At 46.3% G+C, this 22,188-nt stretch overlaps 1 protein-coding gene and 1 non-coding gene across 7 annotated transcripts in view; both read left to right on the top strand.

The window, feature by feature from the left end:
• Positions 1-22,188, top strand: part of LOC101988510 (ubiquitin carboxyl-terminal hydrolase 29-like) — a 215,761-nt gene that overhangs the window by 34,000 nt on the left and 159,573 nt on the right. The window lies entirely within an intron of this gene.
• Positions 3,303-3,434, top strand: LOC113455473. Its single transcript, XR_003376578.1, has one exon. It is a non-coding gene; the product is annotated as a small nucleolar RNA SNORA40 (small nucleolar RNA).

Raw genomic sequence — 22,188 nt, 5'->3', positions numbered from 1 at the left:
GAGAGAGAGAGAGAGAGAGAGAGAGAGAGAGAGAGAGAGAGACATACTGGAGCTTGGCCATTGCACATGTGTGGAGGTCAGAGGACTGCCTTTGGGATTTCTTTCTTTCCTTCCACCACGTGGGCAGAGCTCAGGTTGTCAGGCTCAGAGCAAAGAACCCATCTGAGCCATCTCTCCTGCCCACCCACTAGACTGCTTTTGTGGTTTGTCAATCATTGCATCTTCTGGACATGGAACTTTTAAGTTGGGTATGATTCTCTTGGTCTATTTTCACATTTCTTCCCTGTATTTTTGATGACATGTCTGAGCATGGCTTTGACTAACCCCATTCATTTTTAAAATTTTCTGCTTTATGTAGTACTGGGGAATTGAACCCAGGACCTTGTGTACACTAGGTGAGTGCTCTATCAATCAAGCTACAGGCTCAGATCCCTGTTTACTTTTAAAATGTTCTTGCTTCTGTCACCAGAGTATCTGGTTCCCAACTCTATCCTCCCCAGGTAAAGAAAAGCCTGATCAGTCTATGGTGATTTGAGGTCATTGAGATGGGGTCTCACCAAGTCACCCAGGCAGGCTTGGAACTCACTATGTAGCCCCGGCTGCCCTGTATCTCACAGTCCTCCTACCCAGCCCTCAGAGTGCTGGGGTTACAGGCCTGCATGACCACACCCAGGTGGCAGAGCCATGACTCCGTGTATTCTCTGGACCCTGGCTATAAGCTGTGCCTGGCCACAGGCCTGCAGAATTCTTGTTCAGTGACCAAGTGCTCTATTGCTGCCATGGGACAAGGTTTGACTTAGAGTTTACAACTGGCGGTCCCTGGGCAGTGCCTCAGGTTCTTCTAGTGAACTCTACGAAGGGAGAGATGAGGGCTTCAGGAGAGCAGCCACTTGCCATCCCATAATATGGCGGAAGGGATGAGTTGAAGTTGTTGATGTCCCCAGAGGGCTTTTCACTGGAGTAGGGACTAGGGAATCTTTGTGCTCTTCATAGGATGGAGGTTTTTGAAGGATGCCAAGCACAGCCGGAGCGAGGTGAAGGAGTTCTTGGTTCCCTTTCCACTCCCTCTGCTGCAGCAGGGGCATGTTTTGAGGGTCAGTTCCTAAGAAGAGGATGGGAGTGGAACCCTCACCCTCAGCTATCAATATCTACATGAATATGGACGTATAATTAGGGTCCACTGCAGGATACTGTCAAATGTTTTTGGCTTTGTTAGACTTCCATGGAGTTCCAGAAACCTCTGGGCTGGTCCATGTACTTTTGTGTAAAATCTTGCATTAGCAAGAACCTACAGCCCACACCTGTCATAACCGATTGCCTTCCTTGTCTCACCTGGTGATGTCTCAACACCCTGCCCTGTGTCCAGCAAGATAGCTGGGTCAGAGTAGAGACAGTCCAGCTCCTTCCTGTTGTTTCCATGGGACCATTTGCTATCCATGGACTTGCATCCCAAGTCTTGCCCTGAACCCCCATTTAAAAACAAACAAACAAAAAACAAAACAGCAAACAGGGTCAGTGAGGTGGTTCACCTGGGTAAAGGTGTTTGCGGCCAAGCATGAAGACTTTGGTTTGGTCCTCTGGCCTGATCATTCCTTCTATCATGAAAGGAGAGAACTGACTCCTGCAAGTTGTCCTTTGACCTCCACAAGAGCCCATACCCCTTCACACAAAATAAATAACTGATGTCAATTTTTATAAAATCCATTATCAACATCCTTATATCTACTGGGACAGTTCTCAATAAAATTTTTCTTACAGCGTCCCTAACAATTTAATGTTGGTTTTGTTTCTTTAACAGTATTGAAATTTAGGTTTTTTTTTCTTCTCTTCCCTAGCCAGACAGCAGCATTTGCTAGACTGTCTGGATGTAGAAATATGGTTCTTGGGTGGCAGGCACGGGACTTAACTCCCCCTCCTCTTCTGCTGGGGTCAGGGAAATGAGCCTTCTTCCTGGCCCTTGCTAGGGGCCTCCAGCCGGCAGCTGGAGGGATTAAGGAAAAGAGGCTCCTGGCGTCCCTGAGTCTGGAGTGGCTGCCCGGGATGTCCCAGGAGAGTAGAGTGGGCCAGAGGTCTGGAGGCTCCCAAATCAATCAGAGGTCTGAAGGTCACTGAATGGCGACCTTTGATTCAGGAGCCTGGTAGCCCTGAGGCTTGCACAGCCTCAGAAGGGGTGAAGGGAAAAGGCAGATGTTTGAACCCAGTGCTTTTCCCAGAGAGGTACCCTGTGTACACAGTCCTTCTCAACACCTTACAAAAAGAGCTGCCCCGTCTCATCAGCACTGTAGTCTGGGGGCCTCAGAGAAGCTTCTGGCATCCCTCAGATAGCCTCTTTTATGGAAGCATCTAGCAGCCTCGGGTACAGATATTGCAAGGTAGAAAGTATCAAGAAGTGAAAACTGCTCTCAGTTGCTTTGGAGGCTCAGCTACTTTAATACATCAGATAACAAGGGACATATGGCAGGGCCAGCAGTCCAGTGTAACAGGAAAGGTGTTTGCCCTCAAGCCTGATTGCCTGAATTCAAGCCCCAGGACCTGCGTATGGAGGTTAGAGGACAGGGTCCAGATGTTAGTGGTCCTCTGCCATGAGCGTCCTGGGGACTCTTGGGGTCTCAGACAGGGCGCCGAGTGCCTTCATTCGCAGGCTCTCTCTCATCCCTTTATCTTTACTGTGCTGCTTTAGTTTGTTTGCTTGTTTTTTGAAATAGCATCTAGAGAAGAGAACAAACTCCCAAAAGCTGTCCTTCGACTGTCACAAAAGCGCTCTGGCCTGTGCACGCACACACACACACACACACACACATAATATATAAATGCAATTTTTAAAAAAAATGTCAAGGAGCACATTGGAAATAATGGCTTCTATTGTCCTGAGCGTTTATGAGGAGAACCAGCTGTTTCCAGTTTTGACTGAAAGGCGCCTGTTTATCCAGCCAGTACTCAATAGAGTGTTCAGTGTGCTGCCAATCAGTTGCTTCTCTGCTAATTTAGCCCCACTAACTTTAGTACACCGCCCCAGGTGAAATGGAGGTGATGTCATAAGTGATGGGCAATCTACAATAAGATCATTATGCTGTACATTTTAAGATGTTGTTGCTGGGCTGGCAAGATGGTCACTTAGGAAAAGTGCTCACCACGCCGGAAACTGCTCATGTACTGTCTGAGTCGATAGACAGCCCCCTGGCTCTTCCAAGCCAAGCCTTTTTATCTACATCCGGGACCTTCTAACAGCACCTTACTAGGCAAGAGCTGCTTGGCTCCTCTGAGGTCCAAGACCCATTCTGTGCACAAGAGTATTGTTCTGTTGCACCCGTGTGTGCTTTTGTTGACTTGGCTGATGCAGCAGACACAAGAAAACAGGGGCAGAAGTAAACCCTCATTTGCAACCCAGAACTCACTGTTCAGTGTGAGTTTTGATGTATGTGAGAAGGGATATGATACCCAGGGTTGCTCAGTGATAATGATATTGGAGGCTGGTTCCAAGAATGGTTAGTTGATCATTTAAATGCACAGGTGATGTTCACACACTCAAGGAGTGTTGGGTCAACATTCTAATTTTCATGTTATAGACTGATTCTTTCCCTTTGTTGTGCTACACACTGTAGTACATCCCTTTACTTATTAAGTTTGTGTGTGCACATGTGCTCGGGTGGAAGTCAGAAGACAGCAGACGGCTTGCTGGAGCTGGTTCTCCCTCTTCACCAGATGAACAGCCCATTCATCTGTCAGTAGTGGCGGCAAGCCCCTTTACCCACTGAGCCATCTTCCCCCTCTCTTTCCTTTAGCTTTGTTGTTGTGGTAGTGGTGATTTGTGTGTGTGTGTGTGGGGGGGTGTTTTAGTTTTTGTTTTTTGAGGCAGTGCCTTGTTATGTAGTTCCAGCTAGCCTGGAACTCACAAGGTAACCTAGGCTGGTATCCTGAACTCTCAATCTTCCTGTTACTCCTTCCCAAATGCTGAGATGAGTGTCTGTGTCACAGCAAGCTTTGACTTGCTTTCAAATGCACAAATGAACATTTCAATGCTGTATTGGCAAGTTTCAGTCGAGTGACATTGCCAGTCTGGGGAACTTGGGAGCTGGTTGCCAGGCCTGGTCTCTCCATGCTTCGTTACTGGCTTGCTCTCTTAGGATTCAAGCTGTAGGCCTTCTGTATGACTCAGCTATACCACTCTGTGCAGATACTTACCCAAAGGATTTCAGACCCATATATCACATAGATTCTTGCACATCAAGACTTTTCACAATAGTTAAGATGTGGAACCAGCCTATGAGTACATCAACAGAGGAATGGATATAGAAAATGAATATGTGGGTTAAGCTAGCTATCCATCCCTCTGTGCATCCATCTATCTTATCTATAATCTATGCATATATATATATACATGTGAATTATTTTCCATATAGAAAATAGTTATGTTAATTGTAGGAAAGTAGTATACTTTCGAAACAGTATTTTTTTTTAACTTAGTTTTTAGTTAGTATACAAAACATTAGGTTTCATTATGGATTTTTCAAACACAATTTGTTTCTGTTAGCCTCCTCCCCAACTTTCCTGCCCATCCCCCATCTTCTTTTGTATTCTTCCACCCCCAAATCCTCAACTCCTCTTTTTCCTCCCTCCTGGTCTCTGTTCTAATCCTGTAGCCTATAGCCACATTCACACCCTATGTACACAGATAACCCTCTCAAGCCAGCATCCTCATACGGGATGAATGGGAGATAGTTATATTAAACAAGTTAAGCCAGGCTCAGAAAGACTGGTATGTCACATACGGTGCCTGGGTTTTACAAAGATTCCTAATAATTGTGTGTGTATACATGTAACATGAAGCGAGGTTATGGGGACAAAAAGGACTAATCTAGAGGGGTGAGAAAAGGGGCGGATGTAGGAGAATGTGTTCAACATACGTTTTATACTTGCATGAAAAACATTAAAATAAAGAAAATTTAAAAACAGAATACTCACTGAACTCTTGAGCAGGGGCCATGCCAACATACATTCCCTTAGTGTTTGCTGAAAAGGCTTTCTCTCCTAGGCCTGTCCTGCCTGGGAGCTATTGCCACCACAAATCTATTTCAATTGGGATTTTTAAAGGTGCAATTATTTGTTTACATATCCGTGTGCTGTGTATTTGTGCATGCATACAGGGGTGTATGTATGCCTGTGCCACAGCACTCATGCACTTTTAGGAGTCCGTTCTCTCCTTCCACCATGTAGATCTCAGGGACCAAACTCCGGGCCTTAGGCTTGGCGAGAGTAAAGCACCTTGACTCTCTTACCGGCTCCCTCTTCCTGGTTTCCATAGTCCATATTTTTGATGCCTTTCCCCCCTTTTGATGTATTGATTCATATAAGTTTCTCTATAATACTGAAAGTGTCAGTTTGTGAAATTTCATGCAAAGTGTCCAGGAAAGACAGAGATAATACATGGGAGAGCGAAAGACTTAAAGACAGTCCCATCTCAAATATACCACGTTGGTCTGTCCTCTGTTTCAGGCTGAAACCGCCTAAGGAACTGTAGCCACAGGAAGGGCCGTTCAGCCGGCCTCTCCCAGGAGCACAGGCCATAAAGATCCTTTCACACACCAAGTCTGAGAGGGAGCCTTGATCACCACAGGCCAGTGACTGGGGCTGCCTGAACCTGTGTAAACACTCTGAAGTGGCCCTTATCTCCCCTCGGCCTGACGGCCCATATATCTCCTAGCGACAGCCTGCAGTTTACTCCCTCAGTCAGAGACCCATCTGTCTTGTCAGGGTATTTTATTTTATTTTTTTAATCACAGCCACAGAAACTAAAGTAAAAACATGGCCCTGGTAGAATCCGGAGCCTAATGCTGCTTCCACCACAAGCCCTGCACCAAGCGCCTTGTGGTACCCATCCCTGAGAAGAAGCTAACCGATTTCCATCTTTCACCGGGGGAAGGAAGTTTACATGAAAGAGGGTATAGGGGTATCTCTGGCCACAAGTCCTGCTCCCCACTGCTCTTTTACCTCACACTGGGGGGATTCAGGAAGGCTGGCTTTAGACCCCCAACATATTCCTCAGAAGGGACCCTCCTCAACTCTGCACATGGAGCTGGTTTCTTCTTCAGAGTTGCCACTGTGTTGTCCCTCAAGGACACTGGGCCCCGAATCTCCTCAGTGCCCCCACCATGCTGTTGTCTATCTGCCTGTTTGCTGTGTTGCTACTGCCTTCTTCCAATAAACTTTGGAGCCCCCCACAATTATTGTCAGTGTCCCCTTAAGACCTTGCAAACCCCAGTAAGCAAAGTAGCTTTAAGTCAGAGGTTTCGGCCCAAGTAGGGCCCTGGTGACCTTAGCTGAATCATGTGTTCTATGACCATCCCATTCCTAGATTCAGCTAAGGGCTCAGCTCAGCTCCACTGAGCCTTAGAAAACGAGAGCCGGGGAAGAAACTACCTCAGAGGAAAGCCACTAAGTGTTTGGCAGGAGGAGAGGCCATATGGTGTGGGCTACGTCGTAGCTGTTGTAAGGAAGGCCTGCTGGGATATTCAGATGGTGAGCTACTCCCATCGGCTCAATTCAGACCCGTCACCGTGTTTTCCCTCTCCGCTCTGATATTTTTGGTGGCACGGCAAATATTTTCTGCCTGCCTCTTTCTATGAAAGCCTCAGTGAAAGTGGGAGGCGAGTCACAGCTTGTACTTATTTTGGCTTTCCAAACGCGTGGCGCGGTCTTGTGTACTCCGCATCAACTCTCCTACTCGGTCCTCGTCACCCATCCCGGAACATCCTTTCCATGTTTAGTAGTATCCTCATTTCACCCACGTCGACGCCGAGGAACAGAAGGTACATAACATGCCCAGGCACACCGCTAGTCGCCTGCAGGCCTGGAATTCGAGCGGAGGCCTGGAAGCTGCAGAGTTGCCATCCTTAGCTGACACCTGTTGGGTTATGTCTCTGAAACCCGATTTGTTTCAGCAGCTTTCCCATGCAGTCTGACGTCACTAGGCAGCCATGTCCCCTTATGAGTGAATGGCGTCTCAAATGGCAGCCACTGGTGCATTAAAATCAATTTGTTCAGTACATAGGAAACGCTGCGCAGGAATGTATGTCCCTCATGGCAGGTGGTCACGAAGGGCTCCCCATTGTAAAATGAATGGCCCCAGTTGATTTCCCTGCAAGCCTCACCCCGCAGTGGAAGGTTTTCAGTTAACACACATGGCCACTGCATGGAAACCCAGAGGCCCCCGGCTTGGCTGGGAGACCTCAGGATGACAGAGTTCTCAAACCAGTTTCAGCAAGGGGTTGGTCGTGGGGAGAATTTCTTGGCTCCAGGAACTGGCTGTCAGGGAGGAGAGGGGTGTAGCTGTCCTGGAGTGATGGAATGCAGCCAGCAGCTGTCTCTCTTCCATTTGAGCCTGTACACTGGCAGGGTACTGTCACGCAGAGCTTCCCCATGACATCAGAGTGGTACTATTCTCAGGTCATTTATCTGTGTGGGAAGGGCTGGCTTCCCTTTCGCCTAGAATACCCTTAGCTGGCCTGCTGTGGGTCATGCATTCCCAAGCCATGGCTGGTCATCTGTGATGGGGATACGGGTGGGAGAGAAGTGGTCCCCGCAACTCAGGATGACGGCTAGTTTCTCCAGAGATTCAACAACATAGATGGAGCACTAAAATCAACATACCATTCATTGCTTATGCCCATATTCAAGAACGGCCCCCAGTTTCTCAGAATCAGAGCAGCCATTCCTTCCCTGAACAGTAGCAAATGCAGAGACTCCTAACTGCCTGAGAGGCAAAAACTAAGAGAGGAATGTGAACCTAGCCCTAGACAGGTGACTTCCACCACACTCTCTAAGGCTCAGTGAGCATCTGAGCTGAAAGATAAGCATAAAAGGCTGTGGAATGGCATCCTCTAGACTCCCCACAGCCACTGTGAGCATTAACTCACAGCGCCTGTGGTTACCTGGGCTGGACCCCCAAAGACCAGCTCTGTCAACCATCAGTCATGAAACAGGGAGCTCCTCCCCTTTATGTCTGAACTATTTACTGGGGGAGACCGGGAGAGCTGTCTCTAGTGGTTTTTCCTCTGCTGAGCCAATCAGGCTCGACTACATAGCTTGAAAACCATATTCTTACAGATAGCCCTATTTAATCTTGATGGGTCACTAAACAGCATAAATAGATGTGAACATGAGAGATTTGTGGGGATGGAGCAGGGTGGATGGGCTTGGTAGAAAGGTTGGAGTCAAGGGTGGTTAGCATGCTCTACATACATGTTCAAAATTTTTGTTTGTTTGTTTTATTTTTTTAAACAGTAAAATCAACCTTAGTCACAAACTCTCTCTCTCTCTTTTTTTCCCAAGATAGGGTTTCTCTGTGTAGCTTTGGAGCCTGTCCTGGAACTAGCTCTGTAGACCAGGCTAGCCTCTGACTCACAGGAATCCGCCTGCCTCTGCCTCCCAAGTGCTGGAATTAAAGGCGTGTGCCACCACTACCTGGCCAAAATCTTATCCTTGAGGGGGGTTTAGAAACCTCCTGGAGGATCAGAGGCAAAGACATCAAAATTTATTCTACCTAATGTGTGTAAGCTACAGTGATGGTTGTGAGCCATGACCACAGAGGAAGCCACGAAAAGCTATACATGCACACTAAACTTGACCATGGTGGTCCTGGTACATTTTACATGGGTGTAGTGATATGAGCTTTTGCTTAACCAGTATTTACTCTTTAAAAAAAGATACCACATTTATTTATTTTGTGTTTATGTATCTCGATCCACACACACTACTGGACACCTGTGAAAGTCAGAGGAAGACTTATGGGAGTCAGTTCTTTTTTCACCATGTTTTACTGGGATCCGAACTCAGGTCATCAGGCTTGGCAGCAAAAGTCTACCTACCAAGCTGTCTCATCAGCTGCCAGTGTCTATTCTTTCAAAGACCCACAAAATCACCTTGTGCTTTTGAAGACACCCCTGATTTTCCCCAACCCTCTCTCTAGGATATATGTAGTTTCTCTTCTCAGCTCCTGTGACTTCTATTTGACCATCAGAAGTCACCATAACTGGTTTGGGGGTGGCACACGTGACCTAATTTGAGCCAATAAAAAATATCCCTAGGAGAATTCTGTTGGATGTGCTGGGCAGAGTTCCTGCCAGAGAATCAGAGTCTAGAGATGGCCAACTAGAGGTCTCTGTGGAAGTTTTTGAAGAGTCCACAAGCAGCTGTATCTGATGCCAACCGCCTTTGGGCTTCTCCATTGTGTGGTTCAGTAGTCTCTCTCTGGGTGTCTCTGTCTCTCTCTCCATCTCTATCTCTCCCTCATCTGTGTGTATGTTTGTGTGCACGGCATGTGCGTGTGTCTCCTGAAGATGGACAGTTAGGTTTGTGTTTTGGCAGTGTGTCTTTTCTGAGCTTGAAGAATATGAGGGGAAGATTAAGAAAACTAGCAGTGCAATGAAGAGTTCACAACGGAGCGGACTAGCTGTGTCATGGGGAAGATGTGTCATTGTAAAATGGTATTGAATAGATCTGTAGAATTAGAAGACATGGGGGCTGGTGAGATGTCTCAGTGGGTAAAGGTGCTTGCTGCCGAGAAGGACAACCTGAGTTCAATCCCCAGGACCCATGCGGTGGAAGGCGAGAACCGATTCCTGCAAGTTTTCCTCTGACATCCACAACCACCCTGTGGTACACATACTCTTTTGTGTACAAATAAATAAACAAACAAATGTAAAAATGAAAGAGCAGAAAACAGGAAAGAAAGAGACACATTTATGAGTAAACATCTATCTCCATAGGACATACATTGTCTCTGGATATGAGAAAGGGAGAAGAGGGAAGTGGCTTGGATATTTCATGTCTGAGGAGTCCAAGGAATTTTATTTGTAATGTCTATTTTATGTATCAGTGAAAGAAAACTTGAATTAAACAAAACAAGGGAGATTGTAGCTGTTCAATATCAGAGTCGCAAATGATACCATCACGATGTGATCTTATTTTTCAGTCCCTGGGAGCTGTTAACTTCTAGTCCAGCCCAATTCTGTCCAAGAGGTCTCATCTCTAAGAAGCAAAGATGGCTACTGGCGTCATTGGGAATGGGTGCCGCCAGCTAAATTGTCCCAGGGGAAGCGGTGACTCTATTACAAAGTAATTCCACAAATGCCCCAAGCCCTTTGATGAGTCAGTTCCTGAGATACTTATTGGCCAGCCCTGGAACAGACTTCATTCCTGTCTGGAATTCCTAGATTGTCATCTCTACCTTAACTGTAGGACTCAAGAGTAGAGTTGACCTGCTTCCCTGTGTAAAACAGAAAATGTCCGAATAAGGGGAGAGAAGATGTTAGAAAGGGTGAGTCACCAATGGCCTCCCTCAGCACATACAAGTTCATCTGTGGAGTTAGTTACTTATTTACATTCATTTACTGTAGTTTATCATTCATTGTATATGTCTGGGTACCCATTCACATGGCAGGCATGAGGAGGTCAGAGGACAACTCAGTTGGAGTCTGTTCTCTTCTACCGTGTGGGGCCTTGGGATCAAACTCAGGTTGTTAGGCCTGTCAGGCAACAGGTGCCCTTACCCGCTGAGCCATCTTACTGGTCCATATTTATTATCCCCTCTCTGTCATGTGTGTGTGTATGCATATGCACACGGGTGCTGTGCCCAGGACAGTGGAAACCAGAGGACAACTTACAGTTGATCCTTCCCTGCTACCATGTGTATCCTGGAGCTCAAACTCAAGTCCTCCTAAATGTCTTTGTTTGCTGGTCCCCGTCTTGCTGGACTAGGGAGTGTTTTAGAGGTTGTGTTCGGCAGGGTCTCTCACTTTATAACCCACAGTGGCCTCAAACCCACTGTGATGACCCTCCTAGATGACCCTACTGAAGGATGGGTATGTCCCACCATGTGTAACCTGAAGAGCGTATTTTATAGGGAACCTACAGAATGTGTGAGGGGAGGCTAGAAATGACTTCAGAGAGCCCAGGAACACCCTGTCTGAGCTGGTAAGCAGGGCTCGGAGGCTTGGATTTGGCCACTTGTCAGGTAGCATAGTTGGGAAATACCTCTTCAAGTAGATGACACTGAGTTCCACCCATGCTGGATGAGCAGGAGGAAGCCTTCCTCTGAGGCTAGGATGCTTTGGAGGAAGAAATTATTTTCTTGTGATGAGCAAAAGACAGAGCGTGATGAAGGATACTGGGCAGACAGGAAGTAGGGCCATGGAGGATTGGTGAACTGCTTGCTGGGGATTAGCATAGGAATCCAGGGCAATGCCTTACTTGGAATTGCGAGTGTCACTGAGGCGTGCTGAAGAGAAGATCTAGCTCTTACCTCTGTTCTGAGGCAGAGTACTTGGTAGAACCCAACAAGATAGATCTGATCACACTTGTTTTGTTTATTTTTGAGAAAGGGTTTCACTGTGTAACAACCTTAGCTGTCCTGGAACTAGCTCTTGTAGACCAGGCTGGCCTCTAACTCACAGAGATCCGCTTGCCTCTGCCTCCTGAGTGCTGGGATTAAAGGCATGTGCCACTACCACACGGCTTTTTTTTTTTAATAATTTATGTTTATGTGCATTGGTGTTTAGCCCGCATGTAGTTTGCTTAGGAGTGTCAGATCTTGGAGTAACAGACGGTTGTGAGCTGCCATGTGGGTGCTGGGAATTGAACCTGGGTCCTCTGGAAGAGCAGTCAGTGCTCTTAATCTCTAAGCCATCTTTCCAGCCCTGATCACCCTTAGTTTATGGGATGGTGAGATGGCTCAGGGAATAAAGCCTTTGCTGTGCACACTTGATGACTTGAGGTCTATCCCTGGATCCAAAGCAAAGGTGAAAGGAGAGGACAGACTGCCCAATGTTGTCTCATGCCACCATGTGCGGGCTGCGGCATTCATACACACAGTAATAATAATGCATTAAAAACCAAAAAGAACTCCAAGGCTGCAAAACTATAGAGAGTCTGAGATAGGATAGGTCTGGCTATGAAGGCCAAGTCTCAGAGATGCTAACTTTAGTTCTGCATCTCGTGGAGTCTATAGGCTCTGTAACCAGGTCACGTCCCGGTCAGCCCATTCTGCAGAGAACGAATCTGAGGCCCCTTGCAGATCAGATCACCTGGCTTATGTATTACCTGAGCCCGAAATCCCCAAGATGAAGGGGTTAAGCCTTCCAGCCCATTCGTCGCTGGAAACTCAGTTTGAATCCCACCCTGGAATTTTCCTCTGAGCTACGAGGCCAGGCGAGCTGCCAAGTCATATATACATTGCAGGGTAGCCAGGCAACTCCGTGCTTTTTCTGGGAAGGAACACAATGTGGTCACTGTTTCTGCAGTCGCCAGGTTCCAGATGGGAGAAAGACTTTAATCCCCAGCTTCAAGGCTGTTTGGCAAAACTCACTCTGAAGCCCCTGCCTGGGCTGGTGTTTGTTTGCTGTGACCCTTCTGTGCTGCCATTTTGTGACATGCTGTTTCTGGTGTTTGAAAATTCGATCCTTGAGATCCAGGGAGGGAGCTCTGTCAGGGAAACACTTGGGGTACAACATGAGCACTTGAGTTCGGATCTCCGGTCTCCATGTAAAGACCTACACTTTACATGGAGACCGGACATGGAGACCGGACTGCACTGCAGTTTAGGTCTGTAGCCCCAGCATCGTGAGGCAGAGAGCATAAAAGATGAGCTCCCCATTCAGCGAGGGACCCTGTTTCAAAAAATAAGATGGAGAGGGAGATAACTGATAGCGACTTCCGACCTCCACAGGCACACACGCTTGATCCTTACAAGCTGGTTTCAGTGACACAAGAGGCAGAAGCTGGGAATGAAATAGGACAGTGCCCTACCTTACTGTGAAAAGACATGGCAGGGCTAGGGAGGTGCCTGAGAGCTTGCTATGTGAGATCAAAGACCAGAACTTGGATCCCCATGCGGGGTGGGTGTGACAGCTGGCCTGTAAATCCAGACTCAGAAGGTGGAGCAAGCTGGCTAGTAACTCTAGCAATGTTGGTGAGCTCTGGGTTTGACTGAGAGCCCCTGACTCAATGACTAAGGTGGAAGATGAGCTCTGGGTTTGGCTGAGAGCCCCTGATTCAATGATTAAGGTGAAATATGAATGAATGATGACTCCTAACATCAGCAGAGGCCTCCACATGCATGCACAGCCACATATATGCACCCTCACATGTGTGCCTACACATATGCCAACATGCACCACACACACACACACATTTAAACAATGTATAAGTAATACAATACAGCTTAACATTTCATGATCCCCCAAATTAAGATGGCAGCAAAGGCTGGGAGTGTGAGAGTGGCATATGAGTCCACCTCGTAGACAGAGAGAAGGGACACTAAGGGCGGCACCTCACACACAAACAAGGTATCCATCAACAAAGGGTTAGATAGATAAGATGTCATTTGCATGTAAACAGGATTATCACTCAGTCTTACAAAGAAGGGCAATTCTGACACATGCTACAATATGGATGGAACTTGAAGACATTTTGCGCCATGAAATGAGCCAGACACAAAAAGACACCCATTGTATGATTCCATTTTCAGAAGGTTCCCAAAGATTCAGCTGCCCAAGGATAGAAAGTGACATGGTGGCTTGCCAGGCGGCTGATGGAGGGCTGCTGTTCAGTCAAGTCATAGTTTTGTTGTTTTATACTGAGTCTCATGTGGCCCAGGGGGATCTCATCCTCCTGCCTCTAGCTCCCCAGTGTCGAGACAACAGGCATGTGCCACCTCGCCTGACTTATGTGATACTGTGTATGGACCGCAGGGTTGCCTGTGTGTGCTGCAAGAGTTTCAGTTTTGTAAAATGAAAAGGGTCCCAGAGATGGATGTTGGTGATGTCTGTACACTTATGTGTATGTGCACGATGCCACTGAACTATACACAGAAAGATGATGAAAATGGGGGAGTTCTTGCTGATGAGATGGCCCAGCCAATGACAGTGATGACCTGTGTTCCATCCTTGGGACTAAATGGTGGGAGGAGAACAAATGTGCTCTTAGCCAGTTCAGGGTGGTGAGGTTGACAAACACCCAGGCCCCTTCACCGCAGTCCGTCAAGGCGATGAGCATGGCCTCCAGTCTCAGACACCTCCATCTTTGTGCTTCTTGCCTTTCCTCTTGCACCACCCCACACTTCGCACATCTGCTCTGACGTTACATTTGGGCTTGTTATTGGTGGTGATGGTTCTTTAAACTTTATTTATTTGTTTGTTTGTTTGTTTTTTTGAGGCTTGGTTTCTCTGTGTAACAGTGCTGACTGTTTGTCCTGGAACTCACTCTGTAGGCCAGGCTGGCCTCAAACTCATAGAGATCTTCTGCCTCTGCCTCCCCAGTGCTGGGATTAAAGGTGTGTGTACCACACCTGGCTACATTTAATTTTAATATCCAGAATTTTACATACTTGAAAGTGTTTAGCATGATCTCTTTCTCCTTCCTCCAGTTTCCTCCATTCTGTTTATTTTGTTTCAAATCCAGTCGCCCCTTCATCTTTGTGACTCCCTGGGGCTCCTTTATGTAGCTGCACCACAGTGGGTTTCTCCCCTACATGTGGACTTCTGGATTGATTCTAGGTTTTGCTATTATGTACAAAGCTGATATGAATATTCGTGTGTGTGTGTGTGTGTGTGTGTGTGTGTGTGTGTGTAGACATGTTTCCATCTTAGGTAAATATCTGGCTGTAAAGTGTCTGGAAGATGTGGGGTGTGTGCCGACATCCTCTTTCATGGTTCGGGAACAGGGGTTTGCTTTGGAAGGCAGTGCTCTGAATAATATTTTAACATAAGCATAGTATCAATCGTACATTCATTTGTTGTTTACCTGAAATTCAAATTGAACTGGGTGTTCTGTATTTTTGTTTGCTAAGTCTGGCGAATTGATCCCTGCTTGCCTGTCTGAGGTGTGTGCTCCAATAACAACTATGTGGGTTCTTTATGAACCCTACCGCCCATCTTACACTTCCTTATTTTTTATATCAATTTATCTATGGGGGTGGACACATGCCACGGTGTATGTGTGGAGGTCAGAGGATGAATCACGTCTCTCCTTCCCACCATGTAGGTCCCAGATATCCAACTCGGGTCACCAGAGTTGGTGGCCAGCATTTAGTTGCTGAGCCATCTCCCCAGGTACACCCACATTTGAGCTTCAGGCCTTACCCCGGGCTCTAACACTTTACCTAGTGTCTTTGAGACAAGGTTGCTTCTTAGAACCTTGTATAATTTTCCAACTCCTTTCCTCATTTCCTGCCCCTCTTCCCTCTGCTCCTCAGTAAATGTCAGGAATTTTGATAGCTTGCTCAGTGTTTACCCCCAAGATTTAGATCACCCCTGGTTGCGTTTGTAGACCCTCACATGCTATTCTAAAAGAAAAAAATTAAACCCCCCACTTCCTCTGGCTACACTGAATCCCATGGCTTTTGCTGAGACTTTTAAACCAAGGACAAACAGCCCAGCCAAGACCAAGAGCCTACGTGTGCACGTGTATCCAGGCAGCTGCATCCAAGGACATGATTAGCTGCTAAGCCCCCTCTGGATTGAAGCATCCCTTGTTCAGCACATTCTCTTCCCAGCAAAGAGGCTGGAGGCCCAACGGTGTTGTGTAATTCCCACCACACCCCGAGGGAGACCGATCCTCTGATCACTGCAGTTTACAGAGGAAAGATTTGAAACCCCGGGCTGTTAGGGAACAAATCAACATTAGACAAGGGGTTTGCTTTGTGCTGGGGAATAGATGGTAACCAGGACTGGAATTAGCAATCAAGTCAGAAGTCTGTGCTGGGGAAGGGAGATGGAGGCAGCGTAAGTGCTCATCTTCCCCAAGGCTCTTCATTGGCCAACTCTTTGAGGCATCTGTGTGGGGAATGACGTGGTCTAAAGTTGGTGCACAATGGTGGTCAATGGGCTGTGATCCTCGCTGAGTTAACTGCTGAGACAGCCCTCGTGAGAAAAGGGATGCCATGTCCCTGCAGACGATTTAGAGAATGACCAAGTACCTTTGAAAAAAAAATTTATTTTAACTTTCAAATTGTGAGCATGCATATGTTTGTGTAGAGGTCCGTACAAGTACCCATGGAAGCTGGGAGCATCGGATGCCCTAGAGCTGGAGTTTAGACTGTGGTGAGCCACCCCAGACAGGTGCTAGGAGCTGTCTTCTGCAAGAGCAGCACACACTGTTCACCCCCGAGTTGTCTCTCTGGCCCCACAATGCTTACATTCTTGTTTAAGTGATATGAATTTAGATTTATCTCAACGTGTTCACGAGAAATCCCTACCACAATGATGTAAATCAATAAGGGCTTTCTTGCTCTTCCAGAACTGAGGATGGGCTGTGGGGCATGGTGCACTTCACCAAAGACTTCATTTTCTTCTCTCTTACCTTGATGATCTCATTTAAAGTGAGGTTGCCTTCCTGGTGGCCACAGTGTGAATGCTGCCCTTCCAACCATCACATCCACAGTCCAGGTGGAAAGAAGAGGGAGACGGTTGCCTGCTTTGTTCTCAATAATAGAAGGCAAGACCCCTACCCCCTTGTGTCATTGGCTCCAATGACTCCCCTACCCTACTCAGGTAGCTGCAGCTGCACATGTGACTGGCTGTTCTGAACAAAATCAGAACTTGTCAGAGTTTTTAAGAGAGGAGAATAAATATCCGATAGGAATCCAAAGTGACGCAGTGAAGGACCAAGCGAAAACTTTGAGTTCAGAGTAGCATGCAGAGAAAAAGAACAAGAAAGGTTGACTAGCAGGGGATGAGGAAGAACTGGGTGAGGGTGGCAGACATGAGTTATGAAAGAAGATGCAGAGGTGGTTGTCTTTCTAGTTGTAACTCTGTCATGGGCTTTTCATTTCTGGGGGCGGATAAGTGCGTAAAATTATATTGAATAGTGAAAGTATAAAATCCAGTGTGAGATTGCAAAGCTTCAGAATGGCTGTTCAAACTGTTCACTGAGATGTACAGACTTAGGGTCTGGTTGATTTCTGTGTGTAAGGTTTTTTTCATTTCCCAGTTTTTAACAATAAAGGTGGTTTAATTTTTAGAAAGTCTATCTGGTGCTGAAGAGGTGGCTCTGTGGTTAAGAATACTTATTACTCTTTTTTCCATAAGACCCTGGTTCAATCCCTAGCACTCAACATAGTAGCTCAGAATTACCTTTGATTCAAGTTCCAGGGGACCCAGCGCCTTCCTCTCAACTCAGGAAGCAGGCACACACGGTGCACAGATAACGTGCAGGCAAAACTTCCATACACATAGAAAAATTGTATCTTATGCTTGTGTGTTTATGATGTATATGTGTTATGTCATGCATGCATGTGAAGGTCAGAGGGCAGTTTGGGGGAGCTGGTTCTTTGCCACTAGTCCTGAGGCTATGGGTGACAGGGATCCACCTCAAGTCTTCAAGGCTTGGGCAGCAAGCACTTTTACCAGCTGAGGCATCTCTCCAGCCCCCATGTTGTTTTGTCAAGCTAACAGTACATCTTGGTGATTGTCCTATGTGTGTCCTTCACAGAGCAGATGTCACATAGGACCAGCTGCGTAAGAGATTGCCTGTGAGAACCAGACTTGGTTGGCCTGCGGCTGAAATTCCAGCCATTGGAGAGCTGAGGCCAGACAATTGGGAGTTAGGAAACCAAGTCAAAACCAAAACAAACAATAATAATAATAATAAAAAAAAAAGAGTCCAGGCAAGATGCTTCATCTGGTAAAAGTGCCTGTTGCCAAAGCTGGATGGTCTGAATTGGACCCTTAGATCCCACCTGAGTTGGCTCTCCCCAGACACCATGGTGTCTTTTGAGGCTATGAGCAAGCATCCTGTCAAGCATGGTGCACTGGGCTTTAGCTATTTCCCTAGGACATGGCGAGACCATCCCATCACAGAGTAGAGTGGCTAATGGGGACCCAAAGAAGACCTGTCTCGAAGTCATGCCAGAGCAATGCACGTGACAACTAGATTTTGATAAGGGAAGTGAGGCCTCTGACATTTTCTCCAAGGAAGCGGGAGAGAGTCATAAGTCTCTCTCTTGCGACTCCAGCTGCCACTGTCCCCTGTCTTGGAGGCTACTAGAGTACAGAAAAGTGAAGGGCTGACTAGGGGGTGGGGACTCTTCAGTAGTACAGCTTTGGTGACTTGCCACTCAGCTTAGATTTCTACATGCCGGTGGGGGAGCTGCACTGGAGTCACCATGCTTCTGCATGTAACCTGCAGTGGATAGAGAATCCTGGGCAAGGGCATAAGAGCGGGAGTGGTGGCACACACCTGTAGCCCAGCACAGGAAGGTGCATTGAGGAGGACTGGGAGTTCAAGGCCATCTCAGCCACAGTGTCTTCAAGTGAGCTTGTAGCCTGCACTGCATGTGACCCTTTCTCTAATAAACATGAAAATACCTAAGATAATAATAAGAAAAGGCCCAGGGAGGTGACTTGGTGACTCAAGCACATGCCACATGCGTGTGAAGATCGGGGTCCAGAACACATGTTAGTTTTGAAAATATATGTCTAGCACCCCAAAGACAGTGATGGGGCCCCAGAGCAAGTTGGCTAGTTACACTAGCCTATTTTAAAGTACCCCAAGTTCAACTGAGAGAGGGACTGCTCATTGAATACAGTGCGGAGTGACTGAGAAAGACTCTGGATGATGTCAACTTCCAGCTTTCTACATGAGCACACATGCAAACTGCCTGCAAATGTACATGAAGAAATAAAATAAGCACATTGGGTTCCCAAGCTAGACTCTCTCTGTTGCTGTCCCTTCCCCAGACATCTCATTATCTGTCCTAAATAGTACTAAAAGGGTAACTGTGTACACTGGACCTTCTCCCCAATACCTATCATAAACACCCTCCCCATCAATCACAAGACCTGGACTCTGAGAAAAGCAAGTCCTGGACATCACACATCTCCCAAGTGGAGAGGAATGAACTCCAGCTAAGGGTGGGTGGATTGGAAAGTTGGCCCCAAACAAGACAAAATAGCTTGATTTTTAACACATGGCCCAGTTTCCAGAGACACACTCAGGCTCATCAACCCGCCATGGGACTTTTTTTCCACCAGGCAGAAAAGCCAGGTTGATTCCAAGAAATATATACATTGCCGCACAATTAGGCAAGGGGAGAGAGTCCTTGGAGCCTTGGGGCCATGTGGTCAGTATTTGGGAGGCATCCACTTCCTGACGGTAAATAGATTTAAGCACACCATCTGTTGTGTGGTTATTTCCCGGGACCTGTTTTCCCTCAGTTTCTCTCTCTCATTTTCAATCCTGACAACCTTGTTTTCTTTTTCTTGACTTAAAAAAGTGACATAAACCAGTATTTGAGGGTTTTTTTTTTTCATGTGTAAGGCCTGATGACTTTAAGCTAATTTATATACCCTTCTTTCCTTCCCCAAAGAGAAAAAGAAAAACTTTTTTCTCCCCTACTGGTGTTCAGTCACAAAGAATGGCTTTCAAAATAGTCTTTGGTTTTGTCTTTTAACTGATACATTTTTGCTTCTTTTGGTTTTTCTTTTCTTTCCTTTGTTTTAAAATTTTAGTGTCTATGTGGTGCCTGGGTTGGAGTATATTGAGTGTGTGGATGTCAGAGGCTATTTGTGGACTTAAGTCTCTCCTTCCACCTTTACGTGGGTTCTGGGAGTCAAACGCAGGCTTGTGCTGCAAGTCTTTACCCACTGAGCCATCTTGCTAGCCCTCCTTTTCTGATAGATGGATGGATGGATGGATGGATGGATGGCTAGCTGTAGGGAGGTGGATAGATGATTGATAGATTGGTGATAGATAGGTGACTGATAGGTAGATTATAGCTAGTAGGTAGATAGATGATAGACGTGGCAAAGAAAATTGCCATGCACGAAATGAATAAAAGTGATCATTTACGTGTGCCCATCTGCTCCTTCTCAAATGTCAGTAGTTATTTTTTCCTGAGACCTCAACAAATCCCCTTGGGCAAATTCTTGTTTATTTCCGTCTCTGCTGCCAGGGGTTTGTAGCTTATCACTGCCACTTGACACTTGAAGCAGAAATTCCAGACAACAGGGAGGCCCAGGAGGTCCCTTTGTGTGTAGCTGAACGAAGGCATGGGCTGACAAGTTCAAATAAGCATGCCACCTCAGTCTTGAGATGCCTTTCGGAGCTGTTTAATAAGACCTGGAACATTTATTTATTTATTTTTAATGTATATTTTGGGACAGAAAGAGGTTAAAATGTGCTTGCCGCACAGGCCTGGTGATGTGAGTTCAATCACACACGCGTGCGCGCGCGCACACACACACACAGTAATTATTTTCCCTTTAAACCTATACTGTAGTACTCTCTGTGACCTTTCCCCTTTCCTTCTTTCTCTGATGCTGATGGAGTTCCCTTCAAAGTCATAGCTTCCTTAGGATGTGCCTCATCTTTCTTGTGTGACCACTCTCTCTTTGGGTCTGTACCCATTACCATCCAGAGACTGGTATAGCCTTGTCACCAGTCACTATCAGGACACCTGTGGCTTGGCCAGCCCACACATCTCAGCAGTACCACAAACAGATGTCCTTCAGCCTCCTCCATGGATGCCACCGATCATTCTTCACTGCCTGTCCAGGTTCCAGGACAGCACTCTACCCAGTCCCAGTTGGGTAGAGCGGCGTGACCTGAAAAGGTCCTTATTATACAGCAGATGACAATAGGGCCAGCTTGTGTTCACTGCTGTATCTTGATGCCTGGCTGGGACTTTTTAATGGAATATATTTTGGGGAGGAAAATCTTGTATTTTCCAATTGGTAGAGATAAGTCTTCAAAAGAATAAAAATGTGAAACTTCTAAATTTTAATTTAATAAATTATTTTTATTAATTTATACAAATAATAATAATATTAATTAATTAATTAATAACACTATCATAAGTTAGCTGGGTGCACGCCTTTAATCCCAGTACTCAGGAGGCAGAGGCAGGAGGATCTCTGTGAGTTTGAGGCCAGCCTGGTCTACAGACTGAGTTTCAGAACAGGTAGGGCTACACAAGGAAACCCTGTCTCATAAAAACCAATCTACCAAGCAACCAACCAACAAACAGACAAACAAATTGTCATAGGTTTTGAGAGACTGTGAATTTGAGTTACTTTATTTTGTTTGTCTAACAAGCATTTATGGGCAGTTGCTCCTTACCCAATGTCACTCTGAGCATCAGGATGAGAACTGTTACAAAGGGCTGTGGGGACGGTGCAGACAGTAAAATGGTTGCCTTGCAAGAATGAGGACCCAACGTTGATCCCAGAACCTACATTACAAAAGTTTCTGTGTGGTGTGCACTTGTAGTCACAGACCTGGGGACACAGAGACCAGCAGATCTCGGGGGCTCACTGGCCATTCAACTTATAATATTAACAAGTGTAAGGCCAGTGAGAGACCCTGGCTCACAAAACAAGGTAGATGATTCCTGAAGAGCTGTACCCAAGGTTGACCTCTGGCCTCCATACACACGTGTGCACATATACCAATCTGCACATACTTGAACACAAACACAGACTCAAAAGAAATTGTAATAATTCATATTTCCACAAAGCTTCTAGAGCAGGGAGAAAATAGGCAAAAAAGGCCAAATACATATCATAAGGATGATGGATGTAATATAAGGTAGTGGGAGGGGGCAGAGAACATAGAGCATAATATAAAGAAATATATAATGTACTACAACAACATATGGTATATGAATGTATAAGGTAAAGGTGTGTGATACTATAATGGCAAACCATTGTACTGAACCTGATGGGCTGGGGAGTGGTTGAGGAAATTACATCGAAGACACAGAAAGAAATACGATCAATAGCACAAAAGTAACTTATGAGGCTTGGGGTGGGAAGCAAGGGAGGGGCTGTGTCAAGGAGCTAGAGTCTGAGTTTTCACGTGTGGTCAAGAAATTGGAGCAGGAGACTGTTGACATGGCTCAGTGCAGAAGATGCTTGCCACCATGCCACCAAGTCTATGGCCTGAACTCAGACCCTGAGACCTACATGGTGGAAGGCGAGAACTCTGTCCTCTGGCTGTCATACAATTACTGCAAAACACACACACACACACACACACACACACTCTCTCTCTCTCTCTCTCTCTCTCTCTCTCGCTTGCTCGTAGGGAATATTTCCTCTGATTACTGTGTGCTGGGCAGTATTCCAAACACTATCTCTGTTCATTCACTTAATCACGTCAAACACGTAAGTCAGAATGTTATTACTGCAAAACACA

The sequence above is a fragment of the Microtus ochrogaster genome, unplaced genomic scaffold, assembly GCF_000317375.1.
Source record: "Microtus ochrogaster isolate Prairie Vole_2 unplaced genomic scaffold, MicOch1.0 UNK47, whole genome shotgun sequence".
NCBI lineage: Eukaryota > Metazoa > Chordata > Mammalia > Rodentia > Cricetidae > Microtus > Microtus ochrogaster.
Note: the sequence above shows the minus strand (reverse complement) of the source record. Positions and strands in the feature narration are given on the sequence as shown.